Source organism: Sminthopsis crassicaudata, chromosome 5 (assembly GCF_048593235.1).
Source record: "Sminthopsis crassicaudata isolate SCR6 chromosome 5, ASM4859323v1, whole genome shotgun sequence".
Classification (NCBI taxonomy): Eukaryota; Metazoa; Chordata; class Mammalia; order Dasyuromorphia; family Dasyuridae; genus Sminthopsis; species Sminthopsis crassicaudata.
The window spans coordinates 248180027-248196306 of record NC_133621.1 but is presented as its reverse complement, the minus strand read 5'-3'; the positions used below and the strand labels follow the sequence as shown (position 1 = coordinate 248196306).

Here is a 16280-nt window from a genome sequence, read left to right as displayed (position 1 = left end):
GTTTAATTTCCTTATCCATCCTTTCCACTTTACCTGATGAGGGAGGATGCTATGGGGTGTGTAAGTCCTATCATATTTCTAGAGCTTGGGCCACAGATTGGAAGATCTTAGCTGTGAAACAGGTGCCTTGGCCTAAATCTGCCTGCTCCACCATCCCATACCCTGGAATGATTTGCTCAAGAAGTACTTTTACAATTACTGTGGCTGTTGCCCAGGCAAGGGGAATGGCCTCCACCCATAAGGTCAGATGGTCCACTACGACCAACAAGTATTTGAGGTGCCCCACTGACAGCAGCTTGGTAAAGTCCACCTGTATGCTTTGGAAAGGCCTGATACCAGGGGCCTTCTTCCTTTTAGACTTATCATTGGGCCGCCCTATTCATCCTCTGACAAATAGGACACCCACTGACCAGTTGCCTGCCAGGGCCACAAACCTAGTCAGCACCACATCACACAGGTCTCAGACATCCTAATGACTGCCCTGATGTAAATGTTGGGGTACATGTCTCATACCTGCCACGGTCAGTACCTCTCTGCCATTAGGGAGGAGCCAGTGACCTCTTTATCCTCCTGAGCGCCAAGGCTTTAGATTTCCTACTTCTCTTCTGGGGTAAGGGAAAGTGGAGGCACTGGAGGCAGAAATGCCAAAATTAACACCATCATCTCCTCCGTACTTACAGATTCCTCTTCTCCAGGCCGCTTTGTCTCCTCATCTGCAAAGCAGTTTCTCCTTATCTCAAGTGAATTTCCTCTTTGGTGCTCCTGCACATGAATCATTGCAACGTTCTTAGGTAACATAAGATTAGTCAAAATTTCAGAGACCAATGCCCTGTGTGCCAATCCCTTTCCTTTACTGTTTATCATTCCCCTTTCTTCCCCAAATATATGAACAATTCCCCAAGCATATTTTGAATCAGTCCTTCAAGCAATTTTAGGGCTTGATTTACTGCATATAATTCACAAATTTTGAGTTGACCACTCTTTTGGCAAGAATCCAGCTTGAACCAGAGTCAAATCTTCCCCATTAACAATAGCATAACCATTTTTCCTTTTCCCATTAACTATTTGTGAGGAACCATCTATGAACTATTCAGTGCCTTTCAACAAAGGGACCTCCTACAAATCTTCCCTAATCTTAGTTTGGTAATCAATCACATTTGGACAATCATGTTCAAGGGACACATGTTCCCCAGGGGAAGCAGATAAGAACATGGCTGGATTAAAGTTATGGTCTGGTGAGAGTGCCAAATCATCTCTTTCCAATAATATTAGTTCATATTTTAAAATCCTTGAATCAGTTAGCCACCTCCTGACCCCTTTGATTCAGAATTGATTGAACCTGGTGCAGGACACACTATTAAACTACCCCCAAAGGTTAATTTCTGACTTTTCTACTACCAAAAGTGCTGTGGCTGGCCTCCCCTTAATTGTGATAATACTCCTAAAGCCACATTGTTTATTGTATTTACATATAAAAGAAAAGCCTTTTCCAAAGATGGCAAAAATAAAACAGGGGCTGACATTTCAAAACTTTGTTCCCCTTTTGAATCCTATTGAACTATATCAGGCTTCCCTTCCAACAAATGAGTTAATAAATGCTTAGTTAATAATACATATTCACCAATCCAGGTTCTACAATACCCCACCAATCCTAGAGATCTCTGGAGACTCTTTTTCGTTCTAGACTTAGTAATTTGAAGAATCCCCTCCACCTATACAGAATCTAGTTTCTTTTTCCCTAAGCTTATAAAATGGCCTAAATATTTTCCTCACCTTTTACAAATTGCAATTTGTCTTAAGAAATTCTCAGTCCCTGTGCTCCTAAATAATTTAACAAACTGATAGTGACCTGGACAAGGTCACTCTTTTTCTTCCTGTCACAAAAAGATCATCTACATTTTGTAAGACTTTTAACAATAAGAAATTTATCCCAGAATGTTCACACAATTCTTGTATACCCAAGTAGATGTTTCATAAGTTCAACATTGTACCAATTATTTTGCTTTTAAAATACCCAATACACAGAAAAATCCCAAACTACATATTGCCATAACAAAAACATCTTCAAAAGGACAAAGGCAAAAACTATTATACTTGGAGTCCCTTCAAATAATTGGCATCAATACAATTAATTAAAACTTCTATTTTCACATAAAAGAATCTGAAAAGTTCTTAAAAACATCAATTAAACATTTAAAAAAAAATAAATAGCCCTTTCAGACTATATATCACATTTCTGATCATATTCTTTAAACACAAAAACCATTATGTATTTTAGAAACAAATGTTCACTCAATTAACATCTTGTAAGAGCAGCTTGACCCTTTATCAGTTTGCTTTCTTCAACCAAAAACAGCTGCAGCTTCCTACTGCTGCTCTCCCCCTGCAAAAAACACATCCTGTCTTAGAGTCATCTCTCCGTGACTCCCCTTTCCAACCAGTTCCTTCTTTTCCCCACTGATTTCTTCTTGAAATTATTTGCTCTCACTAATCAATCCTTCTTAAATCACCTTCATTCTCCTGTCCCATCTCTCTGTCTCTCTCCTCCCAATGCTTACTTACTTAAACCTAACACTTCCAAACCAATAACTCTTCTGATTTCATTTAAACTATTAATTGCTTTTGTAAATCAATCTCCCTTGTCCCTTTTCTTTAATCACCTTTTTTTTAAACTTTAAACTTCAAGATTCATAACCCATAATGATAAAAAATTACCCAATATTTCAGAAGCAAACCAAATAGTTTTTCTTTTTTTTTTTTTTTTTTTTTTTTTTTTCTCTTTCTTCTGCCTGAGTGCTTCAAGGCCACTAGTAAGAAGCTTCCCAGGTGGTATTAAGCAGGTAAGATTGTATTGCCTTTACTCCTCTTTAGCAGACTTTGAAAATCTGCTTTTCAGAGAAAACTTCCCTACCAGTTTAAAATAGTCAAGTTTTTTTCTTTTGTTTTACTTACAAATTGGTACAACAGGTTAAAAAGTTTAAAATCACAAATAATTTTTAAGACCAATACATTTTTGAACCACTCTGAAAGAATTACTATTCTGAATGAATTCCAGTTTCCACAATTCAGCCTGATAGTTTTCTAAGCCTGTAACACAGAGGCTGAATTCTTATCATATGAGCTTGCTAACTTTTAACACAGAACAAAAAATTCAAAGCAGACAAACATACACAGACAGACACAGAGATCTATTTTTCTTAAAGAGAGGCATTTATGCAGCAAATCCTGCCGACTACATGTATTATGATTTTAAAGAAAAGTTTGGATTCGCTCCTATAAATGACGCTCTCAAGCTCAGTTAAAAAATAAAAGTAAAAAGTTTTAATCAAATAAGACAAGGTACAAACAATTTAGATTTACACAAAAAACAAATAGAAATAAGAACAATTAACAACATGGTCTGAGGGAGAAAATGTGTATCCCCTTTGTTCTGTGAGAGCTTTCTCCTGTGTGCTATAGGAAGGAGTAAAAGACTCAGTTAGCTGGGGAATTAAAGGTGTCAATAGGGGCGTAAGGGCAGCTGTTTTAGCAGCTGCATCTGCCAGCCTATTTCCCTTAGCCTGAAGTCACTCTCCCTTGTGGTGCCCTCTGCAAAATATAGCAGAGACCTCCTTGGGTTCATGGACAGCTTGTAATAGACATAGAATTTCTCCCGAGTGTTTAATGGGAGAATTCCTTGCTGTTAACAAGCCCCTTTCTTTCCAAATAGCTCCATGAGCATGCAAAACATGAAAAACATATTTGGAATCAGTGTAAATATTGACTCTCATCCCCTTCCCCAGTTCTAAAGCCCTGGTTAATGCTATAAGTTCGGATTTCTGTGCCGAGGTACCAGTAGGCAATGTGTTTTAAGTGTACCAGTTGTTATTATGCTCAGAGAGTTTTTGAAAATGCAGCACTCCAACCTGATCAGTTAGTCTCTAAGCAAGCCTGTGAGGATAAGAGATTGCAGTTAGAGAAAGTAGAGTTTTATGCCTACAAGACTACAAAGATATTATCTGGGGAGCTGAAACTTGCCTTTGTTCATCTTATAGATCTTTCTTTCGCTTTTGCACAGAGTTGAATGTCCTTTGTTCATTATCTGTATGAATGACATACCATTGAAAAGATTGTTAGACACAGATGTAGATCGTACAGCTATTAGAAATGCCAGCTGGTCTAGTAATTGGCTAAAGATTACAGTAAACACCTATATGTCTGCCATAAAAGGCTCTATAGTAGCTAAAATTAGTGCTACCTCTTTGAGATGGGAATTTAAAGATAAGACAGAAGTTTATTTTTTTTTTAATAATTAAAATAAGATATGATTTAATTAATTATAATGTGTATAAGGTACTTTTTTTTAATGACATAAGTAAGTAGTCTGCATAGGGTCTAGGAAAAGTAAAGGCAAATATTATTAGTAAAGTTCTCTCATTACAGGCTGTCAGAAGTTCAGTTTTGGAATGTCCCTAAAGGTTGTCTAGTCAAAATTATAAGTCTTGTCAAGATAACATGCATATATTAAGTGCTTACTGTATAGCAGAAATAGTGCAAAGTGATGGAAATACAAATAGGTAAAAACCCGTCCTTGCCATCAATGAGTTCAAAGGCAGTAGGCATTTCCTCTACCACATTCTCAACAAGTAAGCTTCTATCATTGTGTGAAACATTAAAGTGAAGCTCCAAAGGAGCCTCTTCCACGATAGTTAGTTCAAATTTATTGCAGGAAGTGAAATCTCTGTCTCTGAAATACCTACTCAGGATTCCTTTTTTTTTTTCTTCCATGTGGGGTAAGGTAAAACAAGTTTTTAATCGTTCAGTTCTTTTTTTTTTTTTTTTAATTAATTAATTTTTATAATTATAACACTTTTTTTGACAGTACATATGCATAAGTAATTTTTTTTTTTTTTTACAACATTATCCCTTGTACTCCCTTCTGTTCCGAATTTTTCCCCTCCTTCCCTCTACCCCCTCCCCTAGATGGCAGGCATTCCCATACATATTAAATATCTTATAGTATATCCTAGGTACAATATATATGGTCAGAACCGAATTTTGTTGTTATTGTTGCAAAGGAAAAATTGTATTGGGAAGGTAAAAATAATCTGGGAAGAAAAAAAAAATAATGCTCACAGTTCACACTCATTTCCCAGTGTTCCTTTTCTGGATGTAGCTGATTCTGTCCATCATTGATCAATTGGAATTGGATTAGCTCTTCCCTATGTTGAAGATATCCACTTCCATCAGAATACATTCTCATACAATATCATTGTTGAAGTGTATAATGATCTAGTTCTGCTTGTTTCACTCCGCATCTCTCCAAGCCTCTCTGTATTCCTCCTTTTGGTCATTTCTTACACAACAATAATATTCCATAACATTCATATATCATAATTTATCCAACCGTTCTCCCATTGATGGACATCCATTCATTTTCCAGTTTCTAGCCACTACAAAAAGGGCTGCCACAAACATTTTGGCACATACAGGTCCCTTTCCCTTCTTTAGTATCTCCTTGGGATATAAGCCCAGTAGTAGCACTGCTGAGTCAAAGGGTATGCACATTTTGATAGCTTTTTGGGCATAATTCCAGATTGCTCTCCAGAATGGTTGGATTAAGACAGAAATTTTTATTTATTTTATAGTTGAAAGATCGGTGGGAGACATCTTACAAAGTGAAAAAAATTCAGACCTCATTTTATATAGGACAGGAGCAACTTAACCAAGTACATTAACAAGCTTCTCTAAGTCCTTGGAATTCCCCTAAATTTGTTATGGATTCAAGATAAGTAAATGGACAGATGGAGACAATGGAAGCTCTTCAATTTGGGCTTCCATGTTCTCAACTGCCTCAAATAGTCTCTTTGGATTAAAGATTATTTCTATTCTATCCCTCTAGATAAGGAGAATATGAAGAGATTTGTCTTTTCAGTGCCCAGCATTAATCTAGCTCAGCCTTATAAAGAATTTGAATGGACAGTTTTGCCATAGGGTATGAAGAATAGCCCTAGTATGTGTCAATGTGAATGTGACTGCTTACCTTACTCCTGTAAGAATAGCATCTCCAAAAGTTATATTGTAACCACCATTAAGAGAAGACAGTGCTTTAGACTAGCCATGCCAGCTTGTAAAAAAATCTCAAGAGACTCTAAAAGAGATGAAAATATGAACCTCCCAGCACAATCAGAACAAAATTTTATTTCTTTTATTTCTTACCCAGTGTTTGTGGATAGAATTTCAATAAAAGCCATTAAGAGAGTACTACAATTTTCTGGTACAAGACCTGGCAAAATATATACCTCTCATGCCAGTGCAACATTGATGTATGTTGTGGAACATTGATGTGTGTTCCCAGAGTGGAAAAATTTATTGTCCACAGCTCCAAGCCTTGCACATGGGTATGTAAATATAATTTTTAATATGGCTTATTCAGTAGATGTAGTACAAAGAATTGCCACAGCCTAAGTAAAATTTGTAGTTTTTAAAATATATCACAAGCTCTTTAAAGAAGTTCAAGAGCAAGTGAGAAGGCACTAAGGTAAGTATTATATCCTGCATGTCCATTTTCATAGTGGACTTTCAAATCCTATCTTTTATCATCAGGCTGGTAGAGCTTTACATTTGCAAATTGTGATAACTAAAGAGGAAGCTAGCAGCACAGCAAAAGGATGTATAGCTTGCCTTTTCACATTCCTATGCTGCTCTATGGCAAATGGACATCACTCATGTTAAGAGAGTTAAGAGGCAGAGCATCTATGTAACCATGGATCTAAAACCATGGATATACATTCTCAGTTCCTTATGGCTTCATTCCAATCAGGAGAAACAGTCAGCCATCTTTCCCTTGTAGGAATCTCACATGCACTTTAGATAGGTAATGTGCCAGCTTATACATCTTCTGCCTGTAGGTCCTTTTGCATTGAATCTGGCATTGCACATTCACTGGCATCCCATATCATCATTGGACAGACTATTTAAACCCCCAAGATATTCCTGTCCATGCCGGAGAAGGGAATTTTGGGATTTGTATGAGATGAAGCAATACCTACATGTAATTGCCTGCAATTTTTAAATTCTTTGGATTTTACCCTAGCAATGTGCTTCTGACACATGCAGAATGTGTGGCTAAACGACAGACTGGCTGACAAGGACAAGAACCCTTTCTCCACAGTGATGTAGAAGGGCTTAGATGGTATCTGAAAGGGCTGGGTTGGGTCAAGGTTTGGAGTCCGGATATGTTCTTGTTATTCCAGGTGCAGACCCAACAGCAGAGAAATGAATCCCAACCAGACACATCAGTGACTTGGGGAAACAAGAAGAAAAGGATTGGACGACAGCCCAGAGGGATCGGCCAGAGGTTAGCAGCCTTCCAGACACTGATGGCAGCCATGTCCCTCCTGACCATGCACCAGAGACAGCAGATACAGCACTAGTGTAGAAGCTCAATTGGACTGTCTTGGGTGATGTGTAATACCTACAGACTGATCTAATTGGACAATGAGCTTGTGTGTTTCTCCCATGGCTACTCACTGTTCATATGGTGGCCTGGGGAGAGACTTCACCCTGTTTTCCACTTATAGACAATGCCTCTAAGTTAGTGGGTGAAAAACCAACACATCCACCTGCCAAAGTTAGTGAGGCAGTGCTACAGGACATGATTTTTCTTGTATACACTTTCCTCTGTGCCTTTCTTTTACTAAAAGATGTATACAATTGAAACTACAGACTTTGACATCCCACTTCATTGACGTCCCACCTTCTTGAGCATGACTTTATGGAATGGATTGAACACCATGCTGCATGCTTGGTTTTGGCCACTGTTTGGCTTAGTTGTTATTGTTTTACTTTTGTTTGCCTTTGTTCTGTTATATACATTCTGTAATCTCATTGATTAGTCAAGCTATTGTTGATGCTAAAGTCAGCTTGATGTGATGAGTGGTCCCCCCACTTTACAAGAAAAGGAAATTGCAAGGGTCAGAGGAATCAGGCACTCTATAGTCAGGTAGTAAACGGTCAAAGAAAGCCTGAGAGCCCCGGATGTGATTTGCTGTGAGTAAACAGAGACCACCTTATGGGCAGGAACTCTGGTCGAATTGAGATTGCATCATCAATGAGAAGTGTCTCCTTCTCTAATTGGCTGTGTGTTTGACTTCATAGACCCAATTAAAGCTGTGGGGACAAGGAAGCAGATCCTCTTTGACCTTGAGTTCATCAGGAGTTCACTGAAAGTCAGCAAGAGGTTAGCTAGAAACAGGATGTGAACACGTGAATAAAAGATCTTGAGCTTGCACATAGCTGTTCTCAAGCACTCTGTCGTGTATTTAAACCATCTTTCCTATGAAATGATGACCAGAGATCTCTGAAGACCTCAGACAGAGGTAAGCTTGGTAAAATTCTTGTAAGCACTGTAAAAGACTCTAGTTTCTCTGAGGGCCTGGGAATTAGGAGAGATTGGTAGTAGTGAATGCAGAGTGGGCATTAACAAGGGTATTCACAAAAGTAGTGAATGCCTTGTGAGCATTCACATGCAAGTGGACAATAAGAGAAGGAGTAGAAATGCTATGTGGTGGATCACACTCATTTCCCACAGTTCTTCCCTGGGTTCTCTTCATTACTGAACAACTGGAACTGATTTGGTTCATCTCATTGTTGAAGATGGCCATGTCCATCAGAATTGACCATCATATAGTATTGTTGTTGAAGTACATAATGATCTCTTACTTCTGCTCATTTCACTCAGCATCAGTTCATATAAGTCTCTCCAGGCCTTTCTGAAATCATGCTGCTGGTCATTTCTTACAGAACAATAATATTCCATAATATTCATATACCACAATTTATTCAGCCATTCTCCAATTCATGGGCATCACTTCAATTTCCAGTTTCTACCCACTATGAAAAGGGTTGCCACAAACATTTTTGCACATACAGGTCCCTTTCCCTTCTTTAATATCTCTGGGTTATAAGCCCAGTAGAAACACTGCTAGATCAAAGGATATACACAGTTTGATAACTTTTTGAGCATAGTTCCAAATTGCTCTCCAGAATTATATATTATTATTAAGATTATGATGTTGATACAAACAGGATTGGTCTAATAAAGAGACAGTGGGCCTTAGAAAATACTAGATACTAGAGATACCAGAGAGAAGGGAGAAGATATTAGGATGGTTTGCCATTTTCTCTTCCATTTATTTTACAGAGGAGAAAACATGATTGAGGGAGTTTACAACTAATAAATATCTGAAGTCAGATTTGAATTTGGGGGGATATATAAGTCTTCATGACTTCAGGCCTGGCACTCTATTCATTGTGCCAATTAGCTGGCAGGAAAGAGGGAGAGTCAGATTCAACGGCCACTTCTGATATTTATTTGCCAAGTGACACCAGGAAAGTCTTAATATCCTACTGCCCCCAGCATCTCTTTTAAAACTATATATTTCAGAGCAAGTGTTGAGCTGCATTAGTAAATAGCAGTTTCTCACTTGGAAGTTCCTTTACCAATGAAACCACAGAGCCAGTTCCTAAACTTGTATAATGATTATGATGATGATGATGATGATTGAAGTGAGGAACATAATTTGAGAAAGAAGTATCTGAAACAGGGAGGAGCCAATGGCAGAGACAAGATGGCAGAGAGGACATAGACATCTTCCTAAACTCTCCTTTGCCCTCAATCTATTTTAACAATATTCAGCCTTGTAATTAATGCTTGACTGTCAGAATTCATGAATATTGGGAGTAAATACATTACCAACAGAAGATATTCTCAAAATTTTTCAGAAAAGGTCTGTTTTTGCTTGCTGGTGCAAACAGAACAAGGCTACGTCAGGTGCAGCCTTCAGGCAAGTTGGCAGTGAGAGCATAGGAAACAGACCACAAGGAGGGATGGGGTGTGGTCTCAGCTGAAAATCTGCAGGGCAGAATTTTCCACAGTGGACCTTCTTTGCCCTAGCAGCAAGCCAGTAGATCAGCATAAAAGCTATAAAAATAGTAAGTAAAGACAGGATGTCTGCTGTAGAGGATAAGAGGGTATGTGATTACTTTCTGTGCCAGTAACACATTTTCTGTATATGTGAATACTTACATGTTATACAACATATATGTGTGTGTGTGTGTGTGTGTGTGTGTATAAATTTTAAGAAAATTGAATGGACATGGACTGTAGGAAATTATAGGGTTTTTTGCTTTTAAAATACATTTTGTTATCTTTTGCTCTGCATTATATAAATTTCTTCCTCTATCCCTTCTCTTCTCTCATTCCAGAAAAAATAAATCATTCTATATATATAATTTTTAAAAAATACATCAAATACAGCAATACATTAAAAGAAGATCATGAAACTATATAGACAGTATTCATACCTATATACTATCCAACTCTGAAAAGATGTGGTTTCTAATAACTCTTCTTTAGGAGCATATTTGTTCTTTATTATTTTTTCAATAATAATTTTGTATTTTTTGATGACTTTTCTTTCCATTTACATTTTCCAGTCATTTTGTATTTTGTTTTCTTGGTTCAACTTATTTCATGTATTTTTATGCTTTTTTTTTTTTTTTACTTTCCACATTCATACTTTCTTACAAATAATATTCTGTTGCATTCATGTAAGGAGGATTATGGATAGAGGTAAAGGGGAATTTCTTTGGTACCCAAATTCAGGTCTCCCTAATTCTTATTATAGTAATCTGCTTTTCACCTTTTAATAAGTTATAACTTGATAAATAATCCAAATAATAAATGTCATACTATAAAAAATAACAGTAGTTTTTACAACTATTTGTTCACAACTATATGTGGATAAGAAGTCATAACAGGATGATGTAATCTTAATTTGCTGTCCTTTAATAATTCGGTATATTGTTCTTTTGAATTTTATTTTTCCCTTTTGTATTATTTCAGAAAAGACTTTTCATGTTTCTCTTAATTCTTCAATTTGTCCTTAATTGAAGTATAGTGAATATTAAATTACATCTATACACAAGTTGTGTAGTTATTCCCCAATTGTAGGGCATATATATCTAAGCTTTTGCTATAATTAACAGTTTCACAGATGCATGTTTTCTTTCTGTCATTAATCTTAAATTAAAAGCTCAGTTTTGATATCTCTTAATCAAAGGAATAATTATCATTAATATTATTTCATGATTTTAAAACTGTATCTTGTAAAATTCCATATTGTTTTTTAGAATGAATTGGACTAATGCTTTCCCATCAGTTAAAGCATAAATATGCATTGAATGTTTCCATTCTTAACCATATTTGTTGATTTGATGGGTGTGAGGCCCCAGGTTTATAGGTTTATTAACTTTGAGTTGGAGTGGATATGAGAGGTCATATAGTATAATCCATTTATTTTATAGGTAAAGAATCTGAGGACCAGAAAGCTTAAGTGACACGTTTCAGGTTACACAGATAGGATAGAACAGTTAGAATGTTCCCACAGTTCCAATCTAAATTTACAATTCTTTCATCTATATAATATATTATGCCTCAGATTTTTAATTTATACACACACACATACATATCATTATCAGTGATTTGGAGAAGTTTTGTAGTTGGTTGCAATAAAATATTTCTCATTTACTTGGAGCTATTTTCATCCTAAATATTTATTTTAAAAATACTCAGAAATTTAAAATGTTATACTTCTTTTTTTTTTGCTGAGGCAATTGGGGTTAAGTGACTTGTCCAGGGTCACACTGCTAGGAAATATTAAGTGTCTGAGGCCAGATTTAAACTCAGGTCCACCTATTTCAGGGCTGGTGCTCAATCCACTACACCACCTAGCTGCCCCTAAATATTATACTTTTAATAGAGAATGTAAATGCAGATCTTTTCCAAACATATATTCATATATATATATACACACACATATCTATGCACACACACGCACACACACATACACACACACACACACACACATATATATATATATATACTTCTAATTATACTAATTTTAATCTTTCAGAATATTTTTACTTTATTGCAATCAAGATGATCTATGTTGTTGGTGGCTTATTGAATCAAACACTGGACTGGGATTCTGGAAAACTTGAGTTCAAATCCTATCTTAGACTAACTATATGACCCAGCTTCAGTTTCTCCTATATAAAATCAGTCTAAGGATAACACCTTCTTCATGGGGTTATTGTCAGGATCAAATTAGATAAAATGTGTAAAGTGCTTTGCAAACGTTAAATTTTGAGGATATTCTTTTTTTATTTTTTTAAATTTAATTTTTATTTAATTTTATAATTATAACTTTTTTTTTGACAGTACATATGCATGGGTAATTTTTTACAACATTATCCCTTGCACTTACTTATATTCAGATTTTTTCCCTTCCTCCCCCAACCCCCTCCCCCAGATGGCAGGCAGTCTTATACATGTTAAATATATTATAGTATATTCTATATACAATATATGTGTGTAGAACCGAATGTCTTGTTGCACAGGAAGAATTGGATTCAGAAGGTAAAAATAACAGTTTACACTCATTTCCCATTGTTCCTTTTCTGGATGTAGCTGATTCTGTCCATCATTAATCAATTGGAAGCAAACGTTAACTTTTTATAGAAATGTGATTATGCATTTGTCTCCATCTATGTTTGTGAACCTTTTAATCTTGTTACAATTTTTGGATATTTTATCCACTTATAAGTTATTATGATGAGAGGCAGATTTGCTTAGTGGATACTATCCTTAAAATCAGAAGCACCTTAAAGTTCAAGTTCTAAATCTGACCCATATTAATTGTGTAATCTTGGTAAGTGTCTCAACTTCTCAATGCTTCCAGAAAAAATCCTTCTAATTTCCTATTTCTATGAAAGGCATTTCCAGCACTTGAGTTTGCAATTACACATCATCCTTGACTCTTTACAGAACCCTCTGAATCAAGTTATTTGCTAGTTCTTATCTGTTATTTTACCTCAACATCTCTTTGCATATATCTATCTATTCATCCTGCCATTCATCAATTCTATAATCTTTATAAACTTGGCTCTCACAATCTCTTACTTGTTTCAAAAGGTTCCTACTTTTCTTCTGTATCTATTCTTTCTCTTCCCTGATCCATCATCCTAAACCTGCCAAATTGATCTTGCTAAAGTATAGATCAACTACTTCTCTCTTCTGTTCAAGAGGCATCTGTAGCCTTCCATTAACTTAAAAATGAATATAAACTCCCATATTTGGTTTACAAATTTCTTTGCAATCTGCTGCCAGCCTATATTCCCAAACTGAATTTACATTCTTTTCTTTACTCTACCCTCCAGCCAATAGCTAAACTGACCTCTGTGTTCACATCAGTGGGCTGCCATTCTATTTCCCTTTGTACAAAATGCCCTTTAAATTTGGGTATTTTCCCCTCTGCCTCTAGGAAAATCTAACTCCCTTCAAGGCTCAGAACAAGTGTCCCTTCCTTTGAAATTCCTTTTCTGTTGAACCCTCATGTTAGTGCCCCACTTCCATCATTTTGTGTGTGAGAAGGTGATTAATCATTTGTCAATTCTTTACTAAAAGATATATTCCAGGATAATCACAAAACTCCTCTCTGGGATTCAGTATAAGTCTAATAAATATGTTCAGGAAATTGTGAGAAATTAGTAACCAGTTCAAAAGTAGTACATTCTCCCTCTGTCCCTCTGTCCCTTCCTCCCTCCATCCCTTCTTCCCTCCCTCTCTTCATCTCTCTCTCTCACTCACTTTCTCTCTCTCTCTCTCTCTCTCTCTCTCTCTCTCTCTCTCTCTCTCTCTCTCTCTCTCTCCCTCTCTCCCTCCCTCTCTCTCTCTCTCCCTCTAAATAATCAGGTGGCACAAAAAATATAGACATATTTTTAAAAATGCTTTAGGCTACAATAATATCATAGCTAGGGTTGTTTTTTTTTTTCTCTTACCTGTAAGTTATTTCCTAGTTAGTCTGAGCAGAAAACAAGGGAAAAGAAATAAAATTTAAACCCTGATAAGAATTTATCCAGTGTAGTGCCCTGGATAAATGAGGAGTGAAAGAAGATTCATGCTAGATTTGATTTCAGTTGCTCTCACCAACCACAGCAGCCAGTTTTGCCACATATTCTCGCCTATATTCTTAGAGTCAGTCAACTTCTGCTTCTTCCAGTTTCTCCAAGCTCACTTCCAGTTCACTCACAACCTCATATTCATCCTTAGTAATTTTGTATCCATTTTATTCTGCTTGTTCTCTCTATGACAATGTATATCTTATCTTGCTTCCTGCAATATAAGAAAAGAATAGTATTACAGAGTGGCTGATCCTTCTTCTTATATTCTAGTTATGGGTAGACATGCCTTCAAGGTCAAAGGACTGAAACTAATGAATCTGAGAAATGTGGTAAAACACTCCCACACATTCCAACTCCCCAAATGATGCTCTGGCTTTTCTGGGCATTAACCATATTCATATGAATATGGCCTTTCATCTCAAAAGATTGCAAGACGCTTGAGGCTAGTTTATCTTACTTCTATTATATTCCTAACATATAGAACAATATGTTGCATAAAAATCCTTGCTGATTAAGTCACATTTCAAGACACCAAATTCAGTCTATAGAATGAATTAGTAATAAAGTTCATTTAGCAGTCAATAAATAAAAAAGTGTTTCTACAGGAATGGTAGAGAGAGATTGGAATGGGATTGTCAGTGTCCAATTGCCTGAAATAATTATTAGTCTGTTCCCCTAAGCACCTGTCAGATTGGCAAACTAAAAGAATGAGCCAGTTTCCCAAGATAAGTAATTGGTTGCTATTAGAAATGTCCTGAGAAAAGTTTTTACAAGTAAAAAAGGCTGCATACAGAAGATTCTGTTTAATTTGAATAGATACAAGTGATGAATTCAGTCCATGTTAGATTAAAAAAAAAGTTATAACAGTGGATTTTATTCTTTTTCTGAAATAAGAGCTGTTCATAATATTGATGGCTTATGATTTCTGTGGCCAAAATAGTTTTTCCTATCTAAATATAATCATCAAGGGTACATCTGAAGAAGAAAAAAAAAACAATGATCTAGGAAGTCTCCTAATGAACCAAAATTATTTAATGAAAAGGCAGCAAAAGGAGAGAAGGAGCTGTTTTCTCTAATGAAAAGGTAGTAAAAGGAGAGAAGGAGCTGTTTTCACAACTGGAAAGTTGGCAAATGACAAGTTTATATTGATTATCTTGTTTCTTTTCCTTTTCCCTGCAGTAAAGACAATTCACACATATAAGCATCTCTTCAAAGAGGAAAGAAAGTTAAAAAAAAAAAAAGACAAAAATTAAGTCAATTTTCTTCAGTTAGCAGTGAGAAGTACTCATCAGAATTATGAAAAAGTAGATGGAAACTAAAAGTTGGAGTGAGATTTCAGATTTTTCATATAAAATTGTCTTTTTTTTTTCTGGAAAAACAATTTGGAGTGATAGAGAGCTGGCCTTACGCTGAGGAAGACCTCAGTTAAAGTGTCACTTCTGATTTGCTGATTGTTATGAAACCTCTCAATGCCTTTTATAATTTTTTAAAAATTTTGTTTTACATTTACAATTTTATTTTCCCAATTCACATGTCAAAACATTATCTAACATTCATTTTACAGATTCTTAGTTCTTTCCCCCATACTCCTTTCTTGAAGGCAATTAATAAAATATTTTAATATATAATCATGTAAAACATTTTCATAATACTCATGTTGTGAAAGAAAACAGGAAAAAAACTCAAAATAATAAAAAAATGCTTCAATCTGTATTCAGAAACCATCAGTTCTTTCTCTGGAAATGATACCAGTTTTCAACACAAGTCCTTCAGAGTTGTCTTAGATCATTATATTGCTGAGAATGGCGGTCATTCACAGCTGATCATTTTACAGTATTGCTGTTTCTTTGTACACAGTAAATTTCACTTTGCATCAGCTCATGGAAGTTTTTCTGGGGTTTTCTAAAAGGATCCTACTGATCATTTCTTATAGCACAATGGTAATATAATAGTAATAATATTCACATGCCACAATTTATTCAACTATGTCCCAGTTGCTGATTATCTCCTCAATTTCCAATCCTTTGCCACCAGAAAAAAGCTGCTCTAAAGATTTTTGTACATATAGATCCTTTTTGTTGTCTTTTTTGGGAATATAGACCTAATAGTAGTTTTTCTAGGTCAAAGTGCATGATTTTATAGTTCTTTGTGTATAGTTCAAAAATGCCATATAATGTGGTTGAATCAGTTCACAGCTCCACCAAGAGCATTAATGCCTAATTTGTTCCACATCCCCTCCTGTTGGGATTACTAGGTGACAACTCGGGTTGTCT

The 16280-nt window shown here is 35.9% G+C and overlaps 1 long non-coding RNA gene across 1 annotated transcript in view; it reads left to right on the top strand.

Annotated features, from left to right (window-relative positions):
• LOC141542932 (uncharacterized) overlaps positions 1 to 16280 on the top strand; it is a 510604-nt gene that overhangs the window by 476619 nt on the left and 17705 nt on the right. The window contains exons 3-4 of the long non-coding RNA XR_012482277.1: positions 7236 to 7339; positions 8140 to 8360. This is a non-coding gene — a long non-coding RNA (uncharacterized LOC141542932). The remainder of the gene's footprint in view (positions 1 to 7235; positions 7340 to 8139; positions 8361 to 16280) is intronic.